The sequence below is a fragment of the Antechinus flavipes genome, chromosome 1 (assembly GCF_016432865.1).
Source record: "Antechinus flavipes isolate AdamAnt ecotype Samford, QLD, Australia chromosome 1, AdamAnt_v2, whole genome shotgun sequence".
NCBI lineage: Eukaryota > Metazoa > Chordata > Mammalia > Dasyuromorphia > Dasyuridae > Antechinus > Antechinus flavipes.
Window position 1 is genome coordinate 391,963,460 of NC_067398.1, and position 23,607 is coordinate 391,987,066.

The 23,607-nt window shown below is 33.5% G+C and overlaps 1 protein-coding gene across 2 annotated transcripts in view; it reads left to right on the forward strand.

Moving 5' to 3' along the window:
- The window catches only part of TENT4A (terminal nucleotidyltransferase 4A), an 89,980-nt gene that overhangs the window by 17,827 nt on the left and 48,546 nt on the right, over positions 1-23,607 (forward strand). The window lies entirely within an intron of this gene.

A 23,607-nucleotide genomic window follows, 5' to 3' on the forward strand; every position in this document is an offset into this window, starting at 1 on the left:
GTGGTGCATGATCCATTCTGAAGTTAGGTGTTCCTATACTGTTTTCATAAGATCTTACTTTTCCTTTGTCTGTATCCTCAGTTATTTGCCTGTGCTCTTATGTTCTATACATGTCTTATAAAAACACATATACACACACATATAAAAATTTGAATTAGTTAATGTACTGCTTCTCTGTGCTGTTACTATATCAGTCTCTGTAGGTGCTCTGTCTTGTATTTTTCATTGAATTAATTTTTTTTTTTTAACTTCTAAGGTCATAAAAACTTTCTTTACATTTTGAATGGGGTTTAAGGCTTAGTTTTGTTTCATCAGCCTATTAATTAAATAGGTTCAATTTCTTCATCTATATAATGGAAACTTTGAACTATGTGATCTTCAGGCTTCCTGGTTTATAATTTGAAAAAAATTAAATTTTATTCAATCAAAAATATATTCTTTTCTCTTTCCCATTTATCTCCATTAGAAAAAAAGAAAGAAAAAGAAAAACAAAATTGTGATAACTTATATACATTCTCTCCATAATTGTACAGCACAATATTATTCCATTATATTCATATATCACAATTTATTTGGTCATTCCCCAATTGATAGGGACCTACTTCATTTCTAGTTTTTTTTTTTTTTTTTGTCATCACAGAAGAAGTAGCTATAAATATTTTTGTATATATGGATCCTTTAATTCTATGATCTTATGGTCCTATACTCTCTGTCCCTACGTTCTTTGCAAAATATCTGTTATATCCCATCTATTCTTTATCTACATATTCTGAAACTCCCTGTCTTCAGAACTAGTGCATAGTCAAACAAGGCTTGTATTTTTCCTCTTCCTATTTCTGTGATGGAATTGTCATTAATATTTTCTACTTCATCATTAAGGCAAATCACATATTAACTAAATGCTTTGTATTTGACAGAAAGTTCGGCTAGAATCCCCCATTTTCAGAATATCATGCTTCTGTGCCAGATTGGTGACTTGTTTTTTCAAACTCCTCACCTAATTCTTCCTTTTGTCCATTTGGCTATAATATGGCCTTAAACCATATGGCTTCTCTTTTTTTTAATCCTTACTTAAATATTTTCAATATATTTCCTCAATCTTAGATTCCAAGATTTCAAGATTTCCTCAATTAGTAAGCACTTATTATATACCTACTATGTGTCAAGCATTATGTTAGGGGCTGGGGATGAAATAATTTCCATCTATGAATTCTCCATACTAATTAGGGTGTAGCCCTTCTTTCTTCTCAAATTCCCAACAATAAAAAATAAAATAAATAAACTTAAAAAAAAATTAAATTGTATTAGCTATCTTGCGTTTAAACTAAATGTATGAAAATGTATTCTTTAAAAAATTTTAAAAGTGATACATAAGGGGCAGCTAGATGGCATAGTGGATAGAGCACCAGCCCTGAAGTCAAGAGGATCTGAGTTCAAATCTGGTCTCAGGCACTTAACATTTCCTAGCTGTGTGATCCTATGTAAGTCACTTAACCCCAATTGTGTAAGCCAAAAAAAAAAAAAAGAAGTAATATATAAATGTCAGTTGTTACTTCCTGAACATTTTTTTCCCCCTTTACTTTGGACTTCTTTCTACTAACCAGTTTAGTTCAAAACTTCAAAATAGTCTCTGCTTACGGGGAACTTACACTCTTTTAGGAACTTATGTTTTCTTAGTAGATAAATAGTATTTTCTTTTAAAAAGTAAAGTATATGTCTTCCCAGATCTTTTTAGTCATGAGATTCATCACTATCATATTTTTGATAATTATGAGATCAGTTTGCTTCCTTTTCTTGTGAAGCTTTCTTTTACCCTCTTTATTAATTTGTTTGACCAGCAAATATTTGAAACTTTTTATCTTTCCATCTTTATGCATATTCCCCCCTGAATCACTGATTCTTTCTTCTGTTATGTTTGTTTCTGTAGTATCAGATTTTTCAGATTTTATGTGGACAGTCTACCTTTCTAACTCCCCCTCCCCCCACACATTGTTTGTTTAAAAACCCTCTCAATTATATTTGTGAGCCTTCAGGAAAATATTTTTTCCTTCTCCTAGTCTTGTTAGATGTACTTCATCCATGTCCAAGAACATACCATGTTTTGTTGTCTTTTATTCAACTCTACCCATCCTCTATAGTGATGAAAATTCCACCTCAGTCTATAGCTGTTCAAGGATGAAGGTCATAATCATCAACATTATTAATAAGGCTAAATTTCAGAAGAAATTGAAGGGTTTTTTTGTTTCTTTGTTTTTTGGTGAAAAAAGCCACCCTGAAACTTATGACAGTAAAAAGGGCCTTTAAATAAGCTTGGATAGAGTGTAAACAACAAAGGTATAAAACCACTTAGGATAAAGGGAGCAAATTATAGTGTGGTGGCTCACTATGGTGGGATGAGAACTGCTCTGAAAAGTCTATTTTCAGAGTTTTGAGATCAAGTCTGCAGGAGTAGAGAAATGATGTCATATGGTATGGAAGAATTTGCAGATGGGATTATCAAATGAATATAATCCTTGAGGAAAGTAAAAGTTGTGCTAGAATGTCAGAAATGGAAAAAAAAAATGATTTTTTTTTTTTAAAGGAAAAAGATAGATTCCAGAAACCATAGCCCAGGGAGAATTTGAATAATTACTGAAAGAATTGAAGGAGAAAAGAAAGTGGTAATCCCTTGGTGCTTCTTTCCCTTCTTGAATCCTTATTGTGCTTGAAGAGGGGGCTGGACAAGAGAAATTCACAGTTCTTTTTCAATAGGGATGTTGGTCTTAAAGTCCCCAAATTAGAAATCTGAATGTCTTGTGTGTGTGTGTGTGTGTGTGTGTGTGTGTGTGTGTGTGTGTGTGTTTAAAACCATAGAAACATTGTTATATAAAGTATTTAGATTCTTTGGTACTAATAACATATTATTATACTTTGAGTTTATTAATGGTTCAAAAAGTCTTTTGTTGGCAAGAATTTATATTATAGTGTTTCCATTGAAAAATAGTTCAAAGTACTAAATACTGATTTATAAATTAACTTTCAGAATGTGGCTTGTTTTTAAATTGGGTACTACTTGTAATCACTTAACTTTGCTCCTCCTGCGAGCCCCTGGGGATGCTGAGACAAGATAATAACCATATGCAGAGTAGAACTCTATAAATTTTTATAGTTGCTAGAGTGCTACTTGGGAAAACTTTTCCTGTACTTGAATAAGTCCTTTGGTTTTCACAGTTTATAGTAAATGCAAATGTGTGATAACTGCCTTAAAGTTCTCTTGGAACTCAATGTAGATTGTCAGATGGACCAGTGAATATTAGAGACATGTATGCAATGAAATACTCTATTTTGAAACTGAAAGAGTTGATTTTTAAAGAAGACTTGTAAAGTACTACAAAAGCTGTCAAGCAAGTGGGGAGAATTAAGACTGTCAAATTTTAAATAGTATATTTAATAGTATATTAATGAAGATATAATAGTATATAAATGAAGAAATCTAGTTCATCTAAAAAATAAAACAGTAATTTGAAATTAGTCAATAAATCATTGTTCACTAAAAGATCTTAAGGATACCCCTGTAAACAGGTAAAGATATAGATAGCTGGTGGTCCAACTTATAGAAGGCTGGATCTGGAGTGAAGAAGACCTGAGTCCAGGTGTAGTTTCAGACCACAGACATTGTGTGATTTTTGGATAAATCATCAGTTTGCTTTTTTACAAATAGGGATTATAATAACTTTTCTTCGGGAGTTGTTTTGAGGATAAAGAGACAATATTTGTAAAGAGTTTTGTAAAACTTAAAGTACTAAATAAATTGTAGCTATTATTATTAGTGAAGTTTACATTACAAAAAAAAAAAAATAAAATGGTTGGAGAGAGCAAGCCATTCATTTGGAAGATATTATTGATTGGTTGTCCTTCTCAAACAGAACCATGACAGGCAAGTGAGTTGGATTGAAATGAGGGAGGGCTGTGCAAGGTCACCTGCCTCACTTTCTCCTCCAGAACCATCTGGGCCCAGGGGCCAGATATAGATCAGAATTACTAGAGAGAGTCCTGGATGAAATGGGAAACCTTGGCCTAGGGAGATTGGTGACTTGAGGCATAGGTTTAAGACTCATAACTGTAAAATTTGGTCATGTTATTTAAATTAAGTAGGTCCTTTCCTTTGAAGTAAAAACTGAGAATGATTTTTAAAGGCCTTCTTTTGACTTTTAGATGTGAACCTGAGTAGTCTTCAAAAACTGTATGTTCTCCTTATAACTTTAATTATATAAACAAAACATGGGACTTGTTAATTTGCTTAGGAAATCCTCATTTATAGGTAGTGAAAAGGTAGACTTTTTTTCCCTGTCTCACTGAGTTGGGTTGTGATTTAATGATGTTTTCCTGTTATTGAATTGTACTTTAAAAAAGTAATACTTGAATGATAAAAAGAAAAGTTTTCAATGGAGACTTTTGTAGAAATCCAGATGTGCAGCAAAAGTAAAAGGAGAGACTATGAAGTTCAGGGAGATTTTGCTTTTACTCTTTCTTGTCCCTACCCCCAAAATCAAAGAAATCTCCATTTGAAGGACCACATTGGGAGAAGGGAGAAAAATTAAATTTAGAAAATATTAAATAGGATAGAAAAAATAGAATGTTTTAGATGGTGACCTGAAAGAGTTGTGTGTGATAGAAACAAAAACTCCATTTTCAAGCAACTAAAATGTTCTCATTTTACATATTCATAGAATACCCTTCATATTTATACAGATTTGTGGACAAATTTATTTAATATTTTTATTTTTCCTGTTACATGTAAAACAATTTTTACATTTTTTTTTTAAAACTTTGAGTGCAGATTCTTTCCCTTCTTTCCCCCACCCCTTTAAAAAAGCACATGTGGAGTTATGCAAAACATTTCCATAAAAGTCATGTTGTGAAAGAAAACATGAATTCCTCTCCTTCTCCCCCAAAACTGCAATCCTCAAGAAAAATAAAGGTTTTTTTTTTTTTTTTTTTTTTTTTTTTTTAAAGAGTATGCTTCGATCTGTATTCAGTTAATCAGTTCTTTCTCTGGGAATGGGTAACATTGTAATTACTTTAGCATAGTCAAGTATCAATGTTGCTGAGAATAGCAAAGTCATTCATAGCTGATCATCCCACAATATTGGTATTATTTTGTACATGCTACATTCACTTTATCGAATTCATAGGGGACTTTCCAGGTTTTTCTGAGTGCATCCTGCTCATCATTTCCCATAGAACAATAATATTCTATCATAATCAGCTACCACAATTTATTCAGCCCAAATGATGGGCATCCCCTCATTTTTCAGTTCTTTTCCCTGAGAAGAGAGCAGCTATAAATCTTTTTGTACATATTGGTACTTATTTTTTATGTCTCTTTTGGGATTCATGCTTAGTAGTGGTATTATAAGATCAAAGGATATGCATGATTTTATAGACATTGGGCTTATAGTTCATTGTACTTTGTTCATTGTACAATCCATATAGAACATTATAGTCCATATGTTTTGATGATTTATCAATTGGGGAATGGCTCTTATATTTTTCTTTTTATTTGATTCATATGTTTATATATTTGAGAAATGAGGACTTCATCAAAGAAACTTGCTTCAAAATTCTTTTCCTAATTACTATTGCTAATTGTATTCCCTCCTTCTTGTTTATTTTTTCTCTCCTTCCACCCTCATCTTCCTCAAGAGTGTTTTACTACTGACCACTCCCTTTCCCAATATACTCTCTCTTCTATATCTATATTGAGTTTGTATATTATTTCTTCTTTGAGTCAGTTCTGATGGGTGTAAAGTTCACTCACATCCCCTTCCTTCTCCTTCTCTTCCACTGTTCTTTTATGGCAAGTTATTTACATTATTGCACCTCTCCCTTTCCCATTCTTCTAGTGCACTCCTCTCTACCCCTTAATTTAATTTTTTAGATTATCCTTTCAGATTCAGCTCACACCTGTTTCCTCTGTTTATATATAATCTTTCTAACATAATAATGAGAAAGTTCTAATGAGTTACAAGTATTATTCTCCCATGTAGGAATGTTAACATATTAACCTTATTAAGTCCCATATGATATCCCTTTCTTTATTACCTTCTTATGCTTTTCCTGAGCCCTATATTTGAAAATCTGATTTTCTGTTCAGCTCTGGTCTTTTCATGATAAATGCTTGAAAACCAATTTTTTTTTCATTGGATTTTCACCTTTTTCCCTGAAGGATTATAGTTTTTCTGGGTAGGTGATTTTTTTTTTAATTTTTATTTAGTAATTACTTTATATTGACAGAATCCATGCCAGGGTAATTTTTTTTTTTTTTTTTTACAACATTATTCCTTGCACTCGTTTCTGTTCCGATTTTTTTTTCCCCTCCCTCCCTCCACCCCCTCCCCTAGATGGCAAGCAGTCCTTTATATGTTGGATATGTTGCAGTATATCCTAGATACAATATGTTTGCAGAACCGAACAGTTCTCTTGTTGCATAGGGAGAAGTGGATTTAGAAGGTATAAATAACCCGGGAAGAAAAACAAAAATGCAGATAGTTCACATTCGTTTCCCAGTGTTCTTTCTTTGGGTGTAGCTGCTTTTGTCCGTCATTTATCAATTGAAACTCAGTTAGGTCTCTTTGTCAAAGAAATCCACTTCCATCAAAATATGTCCTCATACAATATCGTTGTCGAAGTGTATAATGATCTCCTGGTTCTGCTCATTTCACTTAGCATCAGTTCATGTAAGTCTCGCCAGTCCTCTCTGTATTAATTCTGCTGGTCATTTCTTACAGAACAATAATATTCCATAACATTCATATACCACAATTTTGGGTAGGTGATTTTTGATTGTAATCCTAGCTCCACTGCTCCACTGCTCATCTTCTAAACCCTCCAATCCTTTAATGTAGAAGCTGCCAAATCTTGGGTTATACTGACTTGAATTGTTTATTTCTTGATGCTTGCAGTGTTTTCTCCTTGACCTGGGAATTTTCAATTTGGGATCTCTGGGATCAACAGGAGGTGATTGGTAGATTCTTTCAATGTCCAGAATATCAGGACAATTTTCCTTAATAATTTCTTGAAAGATGATATCTAGGCTCTTTTTAAGATGATGGTTTTCAGGTAGATGAGTAATTTTTAACTGATTTCTCTTGGATCTATTAATGAGATATTTCACATTGTTCTCTTCCCCTCTCCTTCCCCCCCCCATTCTTTTGGCTTCTTTTATTGTTTCTTGATTTCTCATAAAGTCATTAGTTTCCATTTGCTCTGTTTAAAGAAATTATTTTCCTTATTGAGCTTTTGTATCTCTTTTCCTATTTGGCCAATTTTGCTTTTTAAGGTATTCTTCCCATTAGCTTTTTGTATTTCCTTTTGCTTCACTCTCAATTTTCTTCCCAATTTTTCTTCTATCTCTCTTACTTGATTTTTGAAATCCCTTTTGAGTTCTTCCATGGCTTGAGACCATTTCTTATTTTTCTTCAAGGTTTTGGATGTTAGAGCTTAAATTTTGTTATCTCTGTGTGTGTGTGTGTGTGTGTGTGTGTGTGTGTGTGTGTTTGGATCGTCTTTGTCACCACAGTAATTTTCTGTGGTCAGAATGTTTTTATGTTTTCTGCTCATTTTCCCAGCTTATTACTTTTTTTTTTTTTTAACTCTTTATTAAAGAAGGCCTTGTTTTCAGGGTAGAGGGTGTATTGTTCCAAGCTTCAAGAGTTTTATGCAGCTGTTTTCAAAGATCTTTCTAGGAACCTGACCATAAACACTCCTTTGTGCCTTGGAATAGTGAGGAGTGTCTTTACTCCACTTAAGTTCTAGTGTGCTAAAGCAATAGAGTCCTTCCTCAGTGCTCATAAAGAAACTTCATGTGAGCTGAGGCCTCCAAAAGCTGCTGCCATTGCACTACTCAAGTCCACTCCTGGTATACTGGTTTCCCAAGACCCCCTCACCCTATTGACAGATCTTTCCTGCTGACCTTCAAGTTCCTTTTGGTATCTCTGGACTGAGAAGTCTAGAAATCACCAATACTGCTGCTGATTCAGAGGTCCAATGCCAATTTCTGCTTTGCTGGGGCTGGAACTGTGCTGACATGGCCCGCTTCAGAACTTTGTACTTACTCCTACTCTGGGGCCATAGATCTTTCCTGCTGACCTTTCAGTCTTCTGCTAGAAAATGTTCTACTCCATCTTTGTGTGTGTGTATGTGTGCGTGTGTGTGTGTGTGTGTGTGTGTGTGTGTGTGTGTGTGTTCTGTCAGTTTAAAATTTGTTCAGAGTCATTATTTAAAGGAATTTGCAGTGATTTTGGGGAAAGCTTGGATCAGTCCCTGTCTTTATGCTGCCATCTTGGTTCTACCTTGATTTGTGTGTAAATTAATTTGTGCAATTTGAAATCTTAGATTTATAAATGAAATGAGAGGCATTAAGGCGTAATGGAGAGATGGATCCAAGAAGACCAATTCATATTCTCATATGAATCACACACTTTTGTGTGATTCAAAGCAAGTCATTAAATCCTCAGTCATTTAGGTAACTGAGCTCCTGAGTTGTGGAGAATGTGTCCATGTACTTAGGCAGAAGGAGTTTTGTTATTTAGGAATTTCTAAACCAATGAAATTACAGGTCTTGTTATTATTTCCAGATAAGTACAAGCTATTATGATCGTGTTAAACTTTTTCAGTGAAAATAAAGTCTTTCTGAACTATAGTACAGTCATTCAGTTGAGGCAGTCAAATGTTAATAGGAAACAAAATAAAACAAGAGTCTCCAAAGTACATTGCCCTAAATATCTTTCTACATGAATAAATAAAATTTAGACAAGCAAGGAGCTAACGGCCCTAACACAAGGAAGGAAATTATACTTTATAGTTATTACAGATAGTGAGTTAAAATATGGCATAGAGTTCTGAATGGCTATATCTTAATTGAAAAGAAAAAAGACAGGTAAAGAGGAGGACTAGATAGCATTATATGTGAAAAAGTATTCATGGAAATGAAGAATGATAGAGAACATTGGTGGAAAGGAAAACAGAAGCATTGATTGTGTCAGAGTATATTACTGATTATCAGGATAAAAAGAGGAACTAAGAAAGAGTATGGGAAACAGGTCAGAATTCTGTTACAGTCATGCTATGTAACTGATAGACTGATTTTAAATATTCAGATTTCTTCTGGAGCTGTCTCCCTTTCTCATCTCTTCTTGGATAATAATTTCTTGACTTGACTTAATTCTAATTTTGTCCTTCCTAACCTTGAAGTCATCCCCATTGACAGCTCTGTTAATTATATTTCTACAGCATTTTCCCTATTCTCACATATTCATCAACTTGGTTCAGCTTTTGTTACTTCTCATCTGAACTATTAGTAGCCTCTTAATTGGATTTCTTTGCTCTCAATCCATTTTTTCCTAATCTTTAATCCATCCTCCACAATTTCTAAATTGTTATTTCTAATAACACTCAAGTCTCATACACTATGCCTTTGCCTCAAATGTTCCTATAGCATTCCAGATTAGGGCTTCTTAAACTTTTTCCATTCACAACTCTTTTTCTTTTCTTTTTTCCATGAAAGCTTTTTAATTTTCAAAACATGTGCATGGATAATTTTTCAACATTAACTCCTGCAAAATATTGTGTTCCAATTCTTCCATGACTTTCCCCTATTTCCTCCTCTAAATGGCAAAAATCCAATATATGTTAAACATGGTAAAATATATGTTAAATCCAATATTGCATGCATATTTACATAATTATCTTGCTGCACAGGAAAAATCAAATCAAAAAGGAAAGTAAATGAATAAGAAAACAAGATGCAAGAATGTTATGTTGTAATCCAGACTCAGTTCCCACACTCTTCTCTTTGGGTGTAGATGGCTCTCTTCATCACAAAATCATTGGAACTAGTCTGGATCATCTTATTGTTGAAAAGAGCCATGTCCATAGAATTTATCATCGTATAATCTTGCTGTTGCCATGTACATCTGGTTCTGCTCATTTCACTTAGCATCAGTACATGTAAGTCTCTCTAGGCCTCTCTTAGATCATTCTGCCAATTGTTTTTTATAAAACCATAATATTCCATAACATTCACATATCATAACTTATTCAGCCATTCTCTAGCGGATGGGCATCCAGTTAGTTTCCAGTTTTTTTGCCACTACAAAAAGGCCTGCCACAAACATTTTTGCATATGTGGGTCCCTTCCCTTCCTTTAAGATCTCTGGGCCATAAGCCCAGCAGAAACACTGCTGGGTCAAAGGGTGTGCACTGTTTGATAACCCTTTGGACATAGTTCCAAAATGTTTTCCAGAATGGTTGAATCACTTCACAAATCCACCAACAATTCATTAGTGTCCCAGTTTTCCCACATCCCCTCCAACATTTGTCATTATCTTTTCTTGTTATCTTAGCTAGTCTGAGAAGTGTGTGGTGGTTCCTCAGACTTGTCTTAATTTGCATTGCTCTGATCAATAGTGATTTAGAGCACTTTTTATATGACTAGAAATGGTTTTAATTCCTTCATCTGAAAATTGTCTTTTCATATTTTTTGACCATTTATCAGTTGGAGAATGGCTTAAATTCTTATAAATTTGAGTCAATTCTCTATATATTTTAGAGATGAGGCTTTTATCAGAACTTTTGATAAAAATGGTTTCTCAGTTTATTGCTTCCCTTCTAATCTTGTTTGCATTAGTTTTGTTTGTACAAAAACTTTTAACTTAATATAATCAAAATTATCTACTTTGTGTTCAGTAATGAATTCCAGTTCTTCTTTGGCCACAAATTCCTTCCTTCTCCACAGATCTGAGAGGTAAATTACCTTATGTTCTTCTAATTTGTTTATGATATCATTCTTTATGTCTAAATCATGAACCCTTTTCGACCTTATCTTGGTATATGGTGTTAGATGTGGTCAATGCCTAATTTCTACCATACTAGTTTCCAATTTTCCCAGCAGCTTTTGTCAAATAATGAGTTCTTATCCCCAAAGCTGGGGTCTTTGTCACAACCCTTCTTTCATCTGAGAAAATTTTACATTGCCCTGGGTATATAGGTAGATAAAATAAGTATACAATTCAAACATTTATTGACAAATCATAATTTCACCATTTTCACATTTAGTTATATGACCCATATGGGATTGAAACGCAGTTTTAAGAAGCTTTGTTCTCATTCCTTAGCACATTTTATGCCTCTCTTTAGATTGTAAAACTCTTCTCAATCTGACTGCTGTCTACCTTTCTAGACTTATTATATAATAACTTCCTTCATATACTTCCTAGCCTAGCCAGACTAACCTAATTGCTGTTCCATATACATGAAACTTTGTCTTTTGAACTCTGAAAATATGTGCAGTGTACAAAACTTGGGGACTTCCTACCTCTGCCAATGGGTGGAGTGGGGCATTTTCTCGTATTTTTACATTTAAGCCACATTTGTTTTTATAATTTTTAAACATTTACTTTGTGAATTTTTTAATGGTCTTTCTGTTTACATTATTGTTATTGTGTATATTATTTTCTTGTCTTTGATTATATTGCAACAATTCATGTATATTTTTCCATTTTTTTTGTATTTAATCACATCAGTCATTTTTATTTTTTATTTTTAAAGCTTTTTATTTTCAAAACATTCATGGATAATTTTTCAACATTGACCCTTACATAGCCTTGTATTTCAGATTTTCCTCTCCTTCCCCTAGATGGTAAGTAATCTAATATATGCTATATGTGTTAAAATATATGCTAAATCCAACATGTGTAAACGTATTTATATAATTCTCTTGCTGTACAAGAAAAATCAGCTCAAAAAGGAAAGTAAATGAGTAAGAAAACAAAATGCAAGCAAACAACAACAAACAACAACAAAAAGAGTGAGAATGCTATGTTGTGGTCCACACTTAATTTCCATATTCCTGTCTCTTGGTGTAGATGACTTTCTTAATCACAAGATCACTGGAACTGGTCTGAATCGTCATGAATCAGAACTGTCTATCGTATAATATTGATGTTGCCATTTACTATGATTTCCTGGTTCCGCTCATTTAACTTAGTATCAGTTCACATGCAAGTCTCTCCAGGCCTCTCTAACATCATTCTGCCAATCTTTTTTTATAAACCAATATTTCATAACATTCAGATACCATAACTTATTTAGCCATTCACCATTTGATGGCCATCCACTCAGTTTCCAGTTTCTTGACACAACGAAAAGGGTTGACACAAATTTTTTTGCACATGTGGGTCTCTTTCCTTCCTTTAAGGTATGTTTGGGATATAGGCCCAATAGAAACACTGCTGGATCATGTACGTACAGTTTGATAACTTTGTGGGCATAGTTCCAAATCGCTCTCCAGAATAGTTGGATGTATTCACAATTCCACCAACAATGTATTAGTGTCCCAGTTTTCCCACATCCCCTCCAACATTCTTCATTATCTCTTCTTGTCATCTTAGCCAGTCTGACATGTCATTTTTTAAACCACAGTAATATTTCCTATAATAAATTTTAATTCAAAGGCAGAATACTTAGATTGTAGTTATGACTCAGTCACTTATGTAATCATATTTGGGTGAGTCCTTTAGCTTCTTTGAAACCAGTTTTCTTTTCTGTAATACATGTACTACTATCCTAAAGAGTTGTTGGGGAAATAGTGCTTTCATATACTGTAAAGTGCTAGATGAATATAAGTTATTGTTATAATAGATAGAAGCAAAGTGTCAGGAAGAAACTCTAGCATTTTGAAGAAACATTATTGGCATTTGGGTAATGCTTCATGAAGAAATGTTTTGAAGGATGGCTAAAATTTCAATAGATAGTGGGATCAGGGAGGACATTGAAGGTAGAGGGAGCTCTAGATAGAATAACTAAAGTGGGAAAAAAAGAATAGTTGACTTTGTATGTTTAAGCATTAACACTGTTAAAGTAAAATGTAGACATTAGAATGGCATATTTTAAAAGGTATAAGGAGTTTAGAAATGTTATAAAAATTCAGATATGCAACATAGTTTTTTAGTTTTTTGTGTAGATCTAAAGTTGTTCTGTTATCCTAGGATTTGCTTTAAAAAAAAAAAAAAAGATGTTTTTTAAGTGCCCACCATGTGCTGGATGCGAGTAATGAACCAAACCTTATTTCTACAGTAATTGTATTCTAATAAGGGAACATAATAATAGCTTGAAGTTTTGCAAAGTACTTTATATTTATTATCTCATTCATTTAAAAAAAAAAGATAACCATGTCATCATATACTTGTAACATGATCATTTGAACATTCTTTAGTCCACTACCCCTCATTTCCACTTTGTCCCTCCCCAAACAAAAACCCACCACCACCACCACCACCAATACCATCTTTATGTATCTAATGATAAATATTAATGTATTAGTTGATTTATTAGCTTACTGTGGCTAACTTGAAGGAAAAATCTCTTCTGGAATACCAAAGGACTTACTGATTATTAAGACGGGAAAAAAGCATTGATGAATAGTGAATTAATGAAAAGTAATTTTTCAGGGATATAATATGCTAAGTGCTAATGATATAAATAAATGAGAAACATTATAACATTCCCTGTCTTCAAAGAACTCACATACTAATAAGAGAAAACTACAATATGCAAGATTTTCTTTGCAAGTTAAATAGAAAGGTCCAGTGGTTCTTATGATACAGCAGCAAGCATATGGTTATCTATCTTTAATGTCATTTCTATTGATAAAACATTATCTATTTCTGTTGTTAAACTTTTGGATTGTTGTAGAGGACTGCAGAGAACTCTGGAAAACTATACTTGAAACAAAGATACTAACAACAGGGTGTTTACTCAGTGTGATTGATGAGATAATGGTTCTCTAATTTACATATACTTAGTATAAGTACTAATAAGTACACTATACTTATTATAGTGATGTAATGGTTCTACAATTGACAACATGCTCAGTGTGCTGTAGTGATGTAATTATACTAAGGTATATAAGGACTGAGAGGACTTGAAATAAACATACTCGAGAGAGACTCGAGTGAGAGTGTGCTCAAGCTCGATCTCACACTCCAGACTTCAGAGAGATTCTGGAGAAAGCCAGCCTGGACCTTACAGATTGTGCTAAGGACTTTGGTGAGAACATTTTCTGGATCTCAGAATTCTGGGACTACAAAGGAAGAGGGGGTAGGGCTGTATTACCCACTGAACAATTTCCTAGATCGATCTGCACAAGTAAGGTTGGGTTGCAAGGGCAGGCTGAAATCAAGATTGGAGATGCCGTTTTTCCGGGGCTTCTTGGACTTATCTGCCTTTTTTCAGTGGCAGTTAGTATTGTTGGTATCAGTCAGGGTGAACCTTTTCTTCATAGTAATTACTCCCTAAGATGGTATCATTGCCTAATGCAGGATTTGAGTCGGTTTTTAAGTGCATGCATGTTTGTTAATGAAGGCTGATGAGTGAGCCTTAAGTTATCCTACTGGAGGGGTTTTATAATTTCTGTTTTTTCAAACCATTTTGTTGAATTATTGGGGCTTATCTGTATTACTTGATTCAATAATTAATTTATTTAGCTGCTACCATATGAAAAGTGCACAGTTGAAGGTTCAAGGACAATATGAAGAAGGATAAGGCAGGTCACTGCCTTTTAGGAGACTCAAAAGTCTGAGAGACTGTAATTTATGACTAAAAGCTTCAAAGAAGCTTATGTGGGAGGACGTTGCATTTAAGTTACACATTATAGGATGAGTAGAGTTTCAGCAGGCAGACATAGAAGTAAGGTATTCCAGACAAAAGATTAACTTAAGTAAAGGTTTAGAAATAAGAAAGCATAAAATGTGCTATGGAATGAGAAATATAAAGTGATAAAGTTTTGATTCTATATTATTAGATTTACTCTACTTCCTTACCTGCTTGGAATATGATTCTCATTTACAGCATCCATGACACAAATGGTCATCTCAGTTTCCTTCAGAAAATATCCCATGAGGTAAAACATATTAGCTACTCATATAGCTCATTGCTTTTTTAGACAACTAAAGTCAGTGGGATGTTTTTCTTTAGTTGAAATCTCCCTCATCACCCCTTTATCATTTAGTTTTGTACTCTGAGGTCAAGCTGTTTACGATCTACTAAAATTCCTATCATATAAAGAAAAAGGATTTTTGGAGACTTTTGAATAGTATGATAAAGGATTTTTGGCTTGATTTAGTATGTGACGAAATACTGTGTTTTATAGTAGTAAGGAGACTTGGTCTGGGAAGCTTGGTCAGTTTGATAGTGGCATATATGATTTATTAGCATGGTATGGATGGAGTCAGAAGAAGATTGAGGCAAGGGGACCAGATTAGTGAGACACTGAACTAGCATGGTGGAATTGAGGGTGATAAGAAAATATAGAGAGTATAAAAATTGACTAAAAAGGTATCATTAACAGCTTAAGTTGGATGAAGAAAAAAGGATTGGAGATGAAAGGGGCCTTGCAGGAAGCAAGAAGAGTATAAAAGACAAACTAGTAAATGTAGAGGGAGAATGCAGATGCAAACATTGTGTATTCCCAGAATTCCAGAGAGGATTTAAATTGGTTATTCACCAATATTTACCGTGAGTCTAAGGTAGGAGTAGATCACATATAGACTTTTGAGTACTTGAATGTGGATTTTTTGCACTTATTAAAACAATAGTTTTCATTTGAGTGAAGTGGTTGATTTTTTCTTGACACTTTATGCAATACTTTCCCCTTTATAACTACCAGTATTATGGTATTATAGAAAAACAATAAGATTATTTCAATATTTAATAGAAGTCTCATGTAATGTTAAATCTGTATTGTGAATCACTATGTGAACATGGCTCAAATTGAACTTATATGAACATCAGATAACACATCAAAGCTCAATTCAAATAATAGGTCCAGAATATCAATTTTTTTTTTTTGTTCACAAGACACACAAAGCTTTTTATAGAGTGTTTACTTCATAATATTCAATTTTAATCAATATGAAGGTACACATGACATTTTTTGTTTGAATTTATAGTTATGAATTATGTGGATAATAATTTTTAAAAAAAATGCAGTTTATTACAACTATTTTAGAAGGTATAGCTTAATAGACTGATTCTACTAACTTTTGGCTTTGTTGTAATTAAAGATCCAGGTCTCCTCAAGAAAACTAAAGTGTAACTAAAATAACATATGTTGTAATTTAATTAGTTACATCTTATAAATTAAGCTAAAAGGGCAATGATCTGCCTAGAGCTTAGAAAAAGGAAGCCAGAGAATATATTTGCTTAGTTCATCACTATCATAGGGTGAAAAATGCCTAATTAGCAGTCAAACATATTGTATCTTAATTGTTGGGGTATATTATACTGTCAAAGCTTTATGATACTGTCTTTTAAGTTCATTCTACTTTGCTTTGATAATATTCACTAAATGAACTGATCTTAATTGATTTTCAAAATAAACTGCCTTCTGAATTGAGAATACATTGACTAGCTATCATGAGTTATTTTGGTCAGCTTGATCATTGTGCAGATAGGGATAGGAACTGGCCCTATGATTTTATTGTTATGGAAAATTCCTAGGTGAGTATGCTAGCTCCACCAATGCAGTTTGGTATTTTCTCTGCAACCTAAGATCAGGGGTCCTCAAACTACAGCCGTGGCCAGATGCGGCAGCTGAGGACATTTATCCCCCTCACCCAGGGCTATGAAGTTTCTTTATTTAAAGGCCCACAAAACAAAGTTTTTGTTTTTACTATAGTCCGGCCCTCCAACAGTCTGAGGGACAGTGAACTGGCCCCATATTTAAAAAGTTTGAGGACTTAGAGAGTTACTGTATAGAGTACAGAAAGCATGAGCAACTTGCCCAGGGTTACATGGTCCATGTGTGTCAGAGATAGGATTCCAATCTGAATCTTGCTGGAGTTGAGGCCAGCTATTCACTCTGTCATGCTGTCTCTCAGTTATACAACAACATACAAATTAATAATCTGTCATTCTATTTTATTATTTTTGATTTTTTTTAGTCTGAACCAGTTCCTAGAATCTCATAATCTGCACCTATTAGTATAATAAAATTCTTGAACTTGCAAGTATATCTAGATCCTTGACCTATTTTGACCCTATCACAGCATTTTAATTTAATTGAACAAATAATTGTTGCCCACTATGTGAGAAACAACAGGAGGAAAATAAAAGTTGTAAGAAGGAAAACAGTAATTAGATGTAGTTCTTGCCATCAAGGCAATATACTAAGGGAGATAATATGTATATTCCTTTATACCTAAGTTGATAAGTTGTTTAGTAGCATAATGCAAAATTTCACTTTGTATTTCTCTTTCGGATTTATAAGCCTGTAAGGGATCCAAGGAGATGGCGAGGTAATTATCAAGATGTGTCTGTGAAGGAAGAATATTCAAGGATAGCATTGTAGAGGAGGTGGCATTTGAGCTGAACTCTAGGGATGGTAAGATTTCTGTGTATGTGCGCGTACAAGTGTGTGTGTACATGTATATATATACATATGTGTAAATAAGGATAGTTTTGCTATTTTTTGCCTCCATATATAGGACATACTTCTATGCCTATTGAAATTTTCTTCTAAGCTTTAGGTTAGGGGCTAATTTCTTCATGAATGATGCCCTGATTCTCTTCCTTCTTCCCTAACTGCTTTCCCACCCCTGCCACAAGTTTTCCGAGTTTTGTATTTTTCTAGAGTTTTCTACTTTCTCCATTTTTAAAAAAAATATATATATTTGGGAATGTTATATTCCAACTAGGAGATTAGATAAGCTTCCTGAATATAAAGATTGTTGGTTTTCATCTTTATGTTTTTGCACTGTTCCTTGTACATAGTTGTGACTGAATACACATTTCTATATCAAATTTAATTTCAGTTATACATTGTAGTATAAATAAATGTAAAAAAGCAGGAACAGTCAAGAAGAGTTTGGGGAATAGTGGTAGTCCACAACTTAGCACAGTGCCTTGCACATAGATCCTTAATAAGTGTTTATTGACCAGCTGATTTTGGCAGAATCTTTTAGTGTGCAAAGGGGAGTAAAAAATACATGCTTCATATTTATCCTTAATCAGCACATAAAGTAATACTTTTGTCTTTTTTTGTTTCTAGAGTTCATTCCCTTATTTCTTAACCCTATTAGTCTTTGAACAGAACAATTTATACCAGATTTTTCCCTGTTGGTTACATTTGTGATGTTACTTAATATTTCATTTTATTATAATCTAAAGACATTTGCTTTTTTCAACAGAGAGTACCCTTTCAGCTTGTCATACAAGGGAATTTAATGTCCACAATGTTATGTGGTAAAAAGAGTGCTGGATCAGGAGTCAATAGCTAGGTTTTATTTTTCTGACACTTATCAATGATGTGATTTTAGTCAAATAACTAAGTTTTTCTAAATTTCATTTCCCTTATACTGTGACATATTTAACATGTATAGAACTGTTTGCCATCTAGGGAGGGGGAAAGTCAGAACAGAAGTGAGTGCAAGGGATAATGTAAAAAATTATCCAGCATGATTATGTAGGCTGGATGAGTTATAATAATTATATAATTATATAAATAAAAAGGTTATAATTATATAAAAATAAATTTCATTTCCTTATCTATTAATAATAGATAATACCCCTTCTATTTCATAGGGCCACTGTGAGGATGAATTTTCATAATCTTAAGAGATAGTACATTTTAAACTCTTAAAAGCACTAAATATAAATATGAGGCAATAGAATCCTTTTTTGTTTGTTTGTTTGTTTCATGCTCTCTTGCTCTATTATCTTGATGGAATTGAATTATGTTAATAATGACATCAAACAATAAATATTTTCTGAGTGTTTACTATTTACTTAGCATTGTGTAGGCATCATGGTACCTTCTGTAATGATGGGTACATAACTTATCTTAAAAATCATCAGGTATGTTATAGATTATCTTAAAATAGAGGCAGCTATATGATGTTTGCCAGACCTAGAGTCAGGAAAAGCCAGATTCAAATCCTGCTGCAGAAACTTACTAGGTCCTTGGCAAGTCACACTTCTCTGCTTAAGTTTCCTCATTTATAAAATGGGTATAATAATAATATCAACCTCAGATACTCGTAAAAATAAAATGAAATAATATTTGTAAAGTGCTCTGAAAATTCTGACTACAGAAAATTACTGTGGTGACAAAGACGATCCAAACACACACACACACACACACACACACACACACACACACACACACACACAGACACACACACAGACACGCACGCACGTAAAGAAAAATATTTAAAATAGTATATAATTTTATATAGCACATCTTGTTTAGTCAGTTTCCAATAAATAAGTATCTTTTTTGTTTCTAGGTTTTAACTATTACATATATACTACTTTAAATATTTTTCTTTACATGGAGACTTTTTTTTTCTTATCATTAACCTCCTTGAAGTATATTGATATTCATGTTTAAAAGTCTTACTTGCCCACTGAATTCCCAGTGTATCTTTTTTTTTGTTTGTTTTCTTAGGTTATTTAACTTTTCCTCTCTCATCAACTTTCTTTTTGTTCCTTTACAATCTCTTTCTTGAAACCTGGGATATATGTCATATTGTACCTGCTTTCCTTTATATCAGATTTTGAGATGAAAAAGTCATATCCTTGTGAAGCTACTTCTTTTGTGTGTGTGTATGTATGTGTGTATATGTATAAAGCAATAAATACACCTTCTTATTAGTAAGAATCAAGCATAAATAAGTTTCCTGGTTTGGGTACCAGCATTCTTTTTTTTTTTTTTAATTGATTTTTCTTCCTACTAATTTTGTACTTTTGCTGAACTGCTTTCCCTGTATAGCTTTGAGGAAAATCTGATATGTTAATGTGTTAGCTATTCCTCAGTGCTGTAGGAATTTAGAAGTGCTAGTATAGCATTTTGCATTCAAATTGAAACTAAGGATAAAAATTTGGGAGTAATCTATATAGAAGTGATAGTTAAAATCAAAGACACAATCATGGATGAGATCAGAGGAGAAAAAGCATAGAGATAGAAAAGAATGGGAAACCTTACAGGATTGGGGAAAATAATTTAATGGATTAAAAGGAGAAGGAAGAAAATCATATAAGAGCTACTCTACTAGGTTACAGAGAGTAAATGAAAGAGAAATCGTATCCTACGATGATAGGTCTAAAAGGAACCTCAGAGACATAAAATATAAGCCCTTTGTTTTACAATTGAGAAAACTGAGGCTCTGGAAGGTTATGTGATTTGCCCAGAATCAGACAGCTAATAAGTGTCAGAAGGAGCACTTAAATGCAGATCTTTTTGATTTAAAGCCTGTCACTCAGTGTAATGTGCGGATAGGCTCTGATTTGTAGATAAATTCTAAAATTTCTTGAGTTTAACTCATCCAGGTCCTACTGTGTCTTATTGTTGATTGTGAAAATTTTTTTGATTTGGAACAGTGAAATGCCATATCAAAGACTGTCAGTACCTATCCATCTCTCAAAATAATTACAAATTCCTTGAAAGACATAATAGAAACAACCATATTCAATAATCACTTGTATCTAAACATTAGTTGAGCTGTAAAAAAGGCAGATAACTTGTTTGTCAAAAGTGTCTTTGAGAAGTTCCAGCAAAGAGTCTAAGTTACAGATGAATTATGCTGAGAAAGAAGTCTTACAGATGCTTATTTGTAGATTACATGTTGTGCTGGTTGAATCAATCCCCAGCACATTGCAGAGGCTCCTGGAAGAAGAGTTCTGAAAACACTCCAGATTTGGCCTGATAAAGGAAGGAAACAAGCATTTAAGTGCCTACTATGTGCCAGGCACTCTGTTAAACACTTTACAAATATTATCTCATTTGATCTTCACAACAACCCTGGAAGGTAGGTGCTATTATTATCTTCCTTATCTAGTTGAGAAAACTGAGGCAAAAAGAGATTAAATGTCTTATCCAGGGTCTCATAGTAAGTATCTGAGGCTGGATTTGAACATAGGTCTTCTTGACTCTGGGCTGTACTGTACTACCTTGTTGCTTTGAAAAAAAATCCATTGCATCAAGAATGTTGTTCAGATTATTATTTGCATTTGGAAGAGCAGATAGTGATTTAAATTGTCTTCTAAAATCTGCAGTGTCCTTAAAAAGTTCCAAGTTTTCCATCTTTAATACCAACATCCTACATGTGTTGTGTGACAGTGAGACATCGAATACAAAGGTTATCTGCAGAATTAAAAATGAAGATTGCGTAGAGGGCAATGGAATAAGATAGATGTGAGTAGGCTGACACATATATTCAATTATGTATTCAAGAACTTTGAATAATAGGAGTAAAAATTATCATCAAGGAAATGTATAATGGGAAGAGATGCTGCACTGAGTACTCTCAAAAAGCCAGCAGAGAACTAGAAAGGCTATTCTTTGGCAAATTTATGAGAAGACATGGAGAAGAGTCCCAGAGGACGGATAGGCATTGTTTGGTTGTCATTTGCCTCATTGAAGAGAATCTCAAATTGATGTTCACAGATTCATGTGAAAAAGCTGGCCTATACTTTTTTGCAACAGAAATTTATGTTTAAAATGTAAGGTACTCTTGTCAGCTTTGTTTATCCTTGAGAAACTATAGTTTTTAAGATGGACAGCCACATCCTTCCTTAAGGATTTGATTATCACTTCTACATTTAGAATTTCCAAATGTATATATTAATTTTCACTTTTTGCCCACCTCCTTAACTGCTTGTAGGACATATCTGTCTGGGTGTCTCACTGGTACCTCAGTTCAACTTATCCAAGACTGAAGTAATTATCTCTTTCATATTGCCTTCAAATTTCTCCCCAGTTTCTGTTGATAATTCTGCCTTTCCTGATCAAAACCTAATAGTTTTCTCATTTTTCTTTTCTTTACCTCCTATATTGTCAATTGCTAAATGCTATTTTTTATTTTTTCCTTAGTGTATCTTGCATGTATTCCCTTTTCTGTATTCATTTCCAACATGTCACTCCCTTACATGATAAACTCCAGCGTTTCCTTTTTTTCTTCAGAATAAAAAAAAAATTCTATTTTTAGTATTCACAGACTAACTTTTCTAGTCTTCTTATACCTTATATCTCACTATTTATTCTTTGATGTAATGTCATTGGCTGCTCCAGAAACTAGAACCTCCATCTCCCAGCCCCAGATATATTCTCTGTTTCTCATGTTTGGTATGCTCTTCCCTCATCATCCATCCATACGGGTTTCCTTGGCTTCCTTTTAGTCCCAACTAAAATTCCATATTAAACAGGAACCCTTTCATAATTCCTCTTAATTCTAGTGTATTTTTTTAAAAAATTATTTCTCATTTATGTTCTATATATCTAGTTAATACATACTTGCTTGTTGTTTCCCTGAATAGGTAGTAAGCTCTTAGAGGGAAAGGATTGCCTTTTGTCTCTTTTTGTATCCCTAGCTTTTACTTTAGCTCTTAGCACATAATAAGTGTTTAATAAATACTTAGTGACAGGTTATCATTGTAACCTGGTTTAGGCCCTCATTAATCAGTCTCTTATGCTATTATTGTTTTCTAAGTGATTTCCAGGCCTTTTGTCCCTCCTCTATAAGATTTGCTTCATTCACAACTCATAGATCTGATTAGGTACAAACATCTTGTTGAGTCGTTTTCAGTCATATCTTACTTTTCTGTGATTCCATTTGGAGTTTTATTGGCAAAGATACTGGAGTAATTTGCCATTTCCTTCTCCAACTCATTTTACAGAAGAGGAAATTGAGGTAAAGAGACTTAAGTGACTTGCAGGGTCACATAGCTAGTAATTGTCTGGAACCAGATTTGCTCTCAGGAAGATCTAGCACTCTGTTCTCTAGACTTGGAACACTATTCACTGAGCCATTCACCTGCTCACTTAGACACATTTAATGACTTCCTATTTTTCTCTTTGGTAAATTTATAAATATTAGCTTCACATTTAAAGACCTCTTTTCATACTTGATTCTCATCTAGTTTTCCACATTTATTTCACATAATTTATGTATGCTCTGTTCTGGACCAGCTGGATTATGGTGGACTTTCACATAATGCTTTTTGGTTTGCCAGTACTTGACATGTATTGTCTCATTTGAGTTGCACAACCACACTATGGTGTAATTTGTGCAGTTTTATTCCCATTTTATAGAAGAGGAAATTGAGACTTAGAGAAGCTAAGAGGCTTGTCTTTGGTTACCCTATTCATTAGAGTCAAAGGCAAGATTCAAATAACATTCTTTCCTCTTTCTGTTATGTTATACTGCTTCTTATGTTACTGGCACATTGATAGTGTTCTTCCTAATGAGAGAGATCCAAGAATCCTTTTTCTGAATTTCTCCTTTGCCTATGTACTTGACCATTTTCATTAGTATCCTCTAGTAGATTATAAGTCATTGAGGGTAAAGACTTTTATTTGTATTTATAACCCATTAGTCTTGTACAATGTAGACTAGTGATGTACAACTTGTAACTCCAAAATTCTCATATGGCCTGAACCAGATTAAAATGTAATTGGATAATATTTAGGAAAACAAGTAAAAAATGTTAAATTAAACTTAGATAATACTAATTTGTGGCTTTCAGAATCATTATATGACCTACAGGGATTAATTTTTATTGAGTTTGATA